Source organism: Prionailurus bengalensis, chromosome B1 (genome assembly GCF_016509475.1).
Source record: "Prionailurus bengalensis isolate Pbe53 chromosome B1, Fcat_Pben_1.1_paternal_pri, whole genome shotgun sequence".
In the NCBI taxonomy this organism is placed as follows: domain Eukaryota; kingdom Metazoa; phylum Chordata; class Mammalia; order Carnivora; family Felidae; genus Prionailurus; species Prionailurus bengalensis.
The window spans coordinates 151,384,491-151,392,560 of record NC_057344.1 but is presented as its reverse complement, the minus strand read 5'-3'; positions in this window follow the sequence as shown (position 1 = coordinate 151,392,560).

Here is an 8,070-nt window from a genome sequence, read left to right as displayed (position 1 = left end):
AATGAAAACACTAATTCAGAAAGACATATGCACCCCACGTTTCTTGCAGCATTTTTACAACAACTAAGATATGGAAGCAACCCAAGTGTCTATCAATAGATAAATGGATAAAGAAGATGTGGTGTGTACACGCACGTGCACACACACACACACACACACACACACACACAGGAATATTACACAGTCATTAAAAAACGAATGAGATCTTGCCATTTGCAACAACATAGATGGACCTAGAGAATATAATGTTAAGTGGAATCAGTCAGACAAAATACCATATGAGTTCACTTATATGTGGAATTTAAGAAACAAATGAACAAAGACAAAAAGAGACAAAAGAAAAACAGACCCATCAATACAGAAAACAAACTGATGGTTGCCAGAAGGAAGGTGGGTGGAACAATGGGTGAAACAGGTAAAAGGGATTCAGAGTACCCTTATCATGATGAGCACTGGGCAATATATAGAATTGTAAAATCATTATACTATACACCTAAAACTAATATACCACTGTATGTTAATTATACTCTAATAAAAATTTTTCAGTGAAAGCAGCACAACAAAACTACATAAAATTTTAACCTATAGTCTTCCTTTTCAAAATGTAACCTCCACATCTTATAATTGACATGCCTTTATTTCTCTATAGAATCTACCCCAAATTATTTTAACCAGTTTTCTTTTTCTGGAAAGTGTAGTGTACACTTGGCCACTAGGAGCTGTCCTCAGTGTTGAGGGGAGAAGTTCTTTGCTGTGGCACAGTTTACTGATAAATGTACTTTTTTGTCCAGGAGCATATGGGGTGGAGTGCAACCCATGTACAATTCAGCCACAAGAGGACCTCCAAACAGACACAATTCCTAATTAAGAAATAAATTCTTAACTTCATATGGGGAATAAATGTTGAACTGAGATCTCTGCATGGGGAAAAGCAAGTTCTTGTTAGGTGGAACAAGATGCTGACCTTCTGGGAACTCTAAACAATTAGTTCCTTTTTCTCCATTGAGTAATTCATAGGTCCTGTTTGTGGACATTGACTTACAGAGCAAAGAAAGCAAGACAAGAAGCTGAATTTAAAACTGAATAAAGGGTGAGAAAATCTATGTATAAGATGATTCAAGTTTTGCTAAATTTGGACACCATTAAGTATAAAATCTCTGACACAACAAGTCCAGGATATTTTCTTCCTTCCCCAATTTTTTATGGCAACTATTACAATGACTACAGTGAATTTTCAAGAATGCTACTCAAATGGCCTTCTACCTACAGTGTCTTCTTCCCGGACAGCACCTCACGACCTTCTTTAACTATTACCTACAACATTGTAACATTGTAACGTACACATCTGTCTTCCCACACTAGACTATAAATTCCTCCATGCCTCATTGATCTTGGAAAATGCACTGTGCATAGTAGGTGCTGAAAACTGTAATTTAGAATAAATCAATACATTTATAAACTCATAAATATGAAAACACAAGATCATGGGTGGCAGAAAGCATGCTACATATCTTTTCACACATTATATTCAAGCACAGTGCCTTGAAACTAGAAGATTCCTTTCTTGCACAGCTAATGTTAAGAAAAATCTGTTTCTACAGGACAAGTGCTTTTGTAGGACCTTTCCTTTCTCAAATGAAATAAAATTCTTTTGAACCTTCTGGGGGAAAAAAAAGAAAATATTTACCTCTGTTTAGTACAGAGAACTATTTAGAAGAATGAGGTTTAAAAAACTTAAATTAAACTAAGGATTTCTTTCCTCACTGTGTTTGGAATCCATATCCTGGCAGACAGTATCTTCACCCTAGTTGTAACTCAGTGTTTTGTGCATGGTATCCCAGCACTTGTGAAGTATTTCTGATTATGCTGAAGTCATGGGACAGTCAAATCTCTAAATCTCCAGGTAAGGATTTAATTTTACATTGGATTTATGGTAAATACTTTCACTACTCTGCTTCTCAAAACAGTGTGATTAACTTTGATGGAAACAATGAATGTTCAACCCTGGAGCAATGTCCACTTTCTTCTACTCTTTCTATGAGAATATTGGGATGAAGGAAAAGAAATAGCCCAGGAGCCTTGTAAGCGTCCTTATTTTTCTCTGTCACATCATTAAAGGTTCAATGAATCTCCAATTAAGTCTCCCTGGCTGCTGTCACCAATTTGATTGATAGATGTCCTTGGCTCACCCTCCACAGGATATGCCAGTACACCAGGCCCCCACCTGCCACCATCAATTATCACTCTCTTGTCATCGGTACCCTCACTTGTCAATTTATTTGCCACAAATCCAGTGAAGACCTCTAATCAGGGAGAAAAAAAAAAAAAAGGTATTTTTCTTTACTTTTAATGGTGGGAAAGAAAAATTCTTAACAAGTGAGATAGTGTTTAATCTTAGAGGAAACTTTGCTTTATGCTCTTCCATGTGCTCACCATATCAAATTGACATAGAAGCTGGAGGTTATTGGGGCTGACTCGTAAATATGTTAGGATTCAGTTAACCAAAGCTAAGGGGAAAATGGGGGAATTATTAAAATATATATATAATATAAATATAAATATAATTATATATATAATAAATAATAAAATCATATATATGATTATATATATATTTATAAATATATATAAATAAAATTGATCCCATAGACTTTTGACACTTTGGGAATCCACTGAGCATTTGCAAGGAGAAAAAAAAAATCATTCAATATCTTCAAAAAACTGATAGCAAAAAGCACAGATTAGAACTGATTTAAAAGGATAAAGCAGTTCTTTGGTTGTTGTTGGCAAACCTGGTAAACATGACAAATTTTCCTTGTCTCCTGCCCCACCTGTTTAATGTTTAAACGTGAACTGATTGTAGTGCTTGATAACTGATTACCTGTCTAGGACACTGCAATCTTCTGTCTATTGACAGAAAAATATAGCCTCCCCTGGAGTGCCGATATCCATTCCTGCCTTTGACCATGAACTGCTCTGTGCAACCCTCAAGAGGCTCAGGTGCGTCTGACAGGATCTATGAAGGAGAGATTGATTCCATTTGGATGCCTGTTAGATAATGACCTTTGACCCTTGTACCTAAAGTGACAACAAAAAAGTGCCAACTCTTATTCATCTCATGTCCCAGGAAAGACAATTTATTTTTCTAAAAACAGTTCAGAAGATTTTGTGGGGGGTTTTTCTTCCTATTGGAGATGGAAATGGAAGGAGGAGAGAGGAAAAAGAGAGAGGATCATGGGATAAGGAAAGACGATGTCTCTTCATATGGGGAGTACAGGAAGTCATTTTCCTGGGCTAAAGACCTCCCAGGAATGACAGAGCCTCTCCCTAATCCACCTATTTTGCCACTTTGGGAGCACATTATTTACCTTATCATTAAATACACATTCTAAAAAGATGGTTTTGTTCACTGAAGAAGGCATGTACTGAGCAGGGGAGAGAGATTCTCCTTATTCTCTGTTCTACGTTTAAAATTGTCCCCTCCTGCTGTGATCAAATCATAAAATATGAATAAGCATCTATAATGTCGAAATATGTGCATTGTAGTGCAAAGTGTCTACATGAGTAAGTAGATAAAGAACCAGTATTTATAGGACTATAGACTGCCACTATTTGATGAATACTATACTTTGTAGTGTCATTACATCAATTCTTCTAAGGTAAATATTTTCTTTTCTTTTTTTTTTTTTTTCAACGTTTTTTATTTATTTTTGGGACAGAGCGAGACAGAGCATGAACGGGGGAGGGGCAGAGAGAGAGGGAGACACAGAATCGGAAACAGGCTCCAGGCTCTGAGCCATCAGCCCAGAGCCCGACGCGGGGCTCGAACCCATGGACCGTGAGATCGTGACCTGGCTGAAGTCGGACGCTTAACCGACTGCGCCACCCAGGCGCCCCTAAGGTAAATATTTTCTAAGAAGAAGGGACAGTGGCTTATTAAATAGCTTCTACTATTTTTTGCATTTTTAAAAATCTCCATTTTGTTTTACCTATTAATGACCAGTCTAGGGACTTACTTCCCAATGTTTTAAAACATTTGTCATCTTAATAGCCTCTGTTAAAATGGCCTATCCTTAAGAAGAGGCATTCACTAAAAGGAAAAATTACCTGTAAATGAAACCAAATTGTAAACATCCTTAAATATTTATTGCTGCATTTTTCACAGTAGCCAATATTCTAACCCTATTTATTAAGTCATAAAATTAGGTCAAGGACAGATGACCCTGAAGTTGTGTGGGCTTAGTGATTACAAACCTGATTTATAAAGTCCATAGCTCACCCCTCACATAGACATTTCTGGCACATGGGAGGGCAAATTAACCAGTATTTCGGCTGAAGCCTTATCCAGATAATTTGACTACATGGTCACCAGTAACATTGCCCAATGTATGCAACATGAGTGGTTTGGGCATGGAATAAAATTTCCATGTCAGGACACATTTCTTTCACCCCCAGATATCCAAAAGAACTGATTTTCCAGTTCATATTTAAATAATTCCAAGGAGTTTTCCTACTTCCCTTGAAGGACTCGGGCACTTCATTTGTTAAATCCTCTCTTTATTACGCCAGACAAAAAATAAGTTATAAAAATGTAGCTCTCCTTTACCAACATAAATACAGTGATTCCCATTATGCATTTACTCTATCCTCTTTACCAAGTTTTTAGCCGCACAAACGTTCCTGTCATCTGTGAGTTTTCCATATTTAATATGCATTATATTCTGTATAGTGCACACCAGAAAAGAAAGCTCTTTTAAAAATTAAAAAATAACAATTCAAATGACTGTCTCCATGATTCTATGGAACCATTGTCAGCTCTGCTCACACATTTACCTAATGTAGACAGCGAATGCTGCAGTCCTTAAACATCAAACATCTTAACATTCCAGGGTTCATTGTTTGCCCCTTAGTTATTGCAAGGACCATTCATTTCTGGTAAGTGTACTTTTTAATATTTTAACTATAATAGGAATCCTCCTGTGTAAACAAACAGTTCTGAGCCTATATTTAAGCTACACTTTCTAAAAACTACAAGGTTCTTAGAGCAATGCTTCAGAAACTTAACGTGCATATGAATCTCCTGGGCATCTTATTAAAATGCAGATTCTAATTCAGTAAATTAATAGTGGGACCTGAGAGTCTACATTTCTAACAAGCTCCGATATTGATACTACTAGTCCATGGACGACACTTTGAGTTGCAACCTGTTAGAAAATGCACACTAGACTTTTTTCACAACCAGCACCCTTTGTCCTGTCATTGGTTTGATGAATTTTCTAGATTAACTTAAACATCGAGTACTCAGATCTCAGACTCCTTTTTAACTCCAAACAACAAATAGTAAAATTATTTTTAATGAGTATTAGGGTTTATATTTTTAAACTACAATCTCTGAAAAGAATTCAGTAGCATTATAGTTGATAAATCTATGTTGACAAAATAAGTTATATCTTTTTTTCTAATCCCTAAAATTGTGGCTTTCAAATATTAGTATACATAAGAACCTTCTGAGGAATTTATCAAAGGTGCACATTACAAAATCCTAAGATTTGGGACTGAAACATTGTGTTAAGTAAATACCCACTCAGTGGTGGTGAATCCTTTTGTTAGCATGGGTGAAATAAGCCAATAATGTGCATTTTACTATTGTGGGTGAGAAAATATAATGCTGTTTTTTAAAGACAGCAGGGATGCTTGAGGCTAGAATAAATACTTCATTTGGCCTCATAACTAAATCTTAAAATTGTTAGTTATTCAACCTCAGATTTTATTACGATATTATAAATGAAGTTCACAAGAGCCATTGAGCTGAATGCATCAGAAGACTGTTCTGGAAGCCTTGTTTTAATTAGAAAATGCCAGTCAAATATTATGCTGGAGGATAAAGCATATGCAGACTGGTTGTTTTCAACTTGTAACTTCTTTCAATTTGATTTCAGGGGGGAAAAGACACATATAAAAGAGAACCCATATATGGAACATCTCAAATAATGTCAAGCAAAGTATAGGACATTCCTGTTTGTGAGATGAGTCTGGGAATAGGACAAATAAAGCCAATGACTATCTATTGTGCATGAGAATCTAATAAAGAGGCTACATTTGACCCCTGGGGGGAAATCACAGAAACAGAGTCAGGAAAATGTTGTGAAAATAACTTATATTAATAATTCATTCATCCATAGGTCATTTAACCTCACATTTCAAATATCCAAAGTGTAGCCAGGAACCCAGAAAAAGTAAGAAAGATACCTCTGAGAAGTCTAAATACCTGAAAAAGTCTACTTGGTATCATTTATACCTTGTATTTGAGAGTGAGAACCTTACATCTTCATCAAAATTTATTTATTCTTTAGGGACAATGTTAATAAGCTTATCAGGTTTTCTCAAGCGTGCAGATTAGAATTTTTCCATTGAAAATATGTTAATGTCTAAAAACTTACACAGCCTAATGTATGTCCCTTAAAATCCCTGATCAAGAAGAGAAAGGTGCTTAATTAATAAAGAGACATACATAAATAGGTATAAATGGTTACATGTATATAATATTAAATCTGAGATTCTCTAACACTTGCATCTTCTGAAGGGTTTTTTTGAGAATTAAACGTCTTAATTTTTTTAAGGGCTTGGAAGAGTGGCTGGATACTATTATTGTTCTCATCATTATTTGTACTATGTGATAATAAAGAGTTGAGCTTTGGTCATGATGTAACTGGGATCCTTTTCAGATTCCATGCCATACTAAATGCTTGACCTTGAGCAAGCTGTTTAACTGACTCTAATTCTCAGTCTCCTCCTCTGCACAATCATAGTTTTCACTTCATAGGTTGTGAAAAAGTTTAAACATCATAATGCAAAGTTTTTAGCCCTGTGCCAGGCATGCACAGAGTCCTCAGTAACAGTTCATTGTTACTGCTGTTAGATCTGCAGTGTTAAAATTCCATGTTACAGATGAGAAAACCAAGGCTCAAAGATGCTACATAACTACGCAAATGTATACAGATATCAACTGAATGAATCAAGGGTCAAAGGTAGGTCTATTAGAGGTCAAGATTTTCAGTTTTCTGTCTACTAGGCTGCCTGTCACCAGTTTTAACTGCATTTGAAAGCTGTAAATGCAGAAATCACCACAGTTCTGAAAGTATAAAACGAACTTGACAAATGTTAGTGGATGGGTCTATATCAGTAGAACCACACTTAGAAGTCAGCTATAGGAAGACAGGATTTCTGAGACCTCAAAAAACTCCTTCCTTCACAGATAAAATAAAAATTCACACTTCACCAAATAAGGTAGAGAAAGACAAACACTGTACAAGTTTATTTATATGTGGAATCTAAAAAATGAAACAAATGAACAAAAACAAACAAACAAAACAAACTTAAGTACAGAGAGTAACCTGATGATTACCTGAGTCAAGCTGGGTATGGGAATGCGTGAAACGGATGAAGGAGGTGACTCAGTCGGTTCAGCAACTGACTCTTAATTTTGAAGTCAGGTCATGATCTCATGGATTGTGAGTTTGAGTCCCACAATGGGCTCCACACTGACAGTACAAAGCCTGCTTGGCATTCTCTCTCTCCCTCTCTCTTTGCTCCTCCCCAACTTGTGCACATGCTCTCTCTCTCAAAATAAAAAATAACCTTAAAAAAAGGAGGTAGAAATTTCAAAATATAAAATAAGTCATGGAGATGAAAAAGTACAGCATAGTCAATAATATTGTAAAAATGTTGTAGAGTGATAGATGATGACTACACTTATTGTCGTGAGCACTGAGCACTGCATAGAAGTGTAGCATCACTATGCTCTCCACCTGAAAGTAATATAACATTGTGTGTCAACTATACTTTATTAATTTAAAAAAATCACCTTTTACCAACACATTATTACCACTATGACATTCCACAATTAGTGATTCTTTCCTTTGTTTCTGTAAAAATATAAATATCCTATATGAATCATTTGTACTTTAGTGTGTAATGAGTTTATTATATTTGGGTTGTTTGATCCTTTATTGTTATTATTGTTCTTGATTTGTGTTGAATCTGAAAACAGCTTTTGAGTAACATACTTAAGAC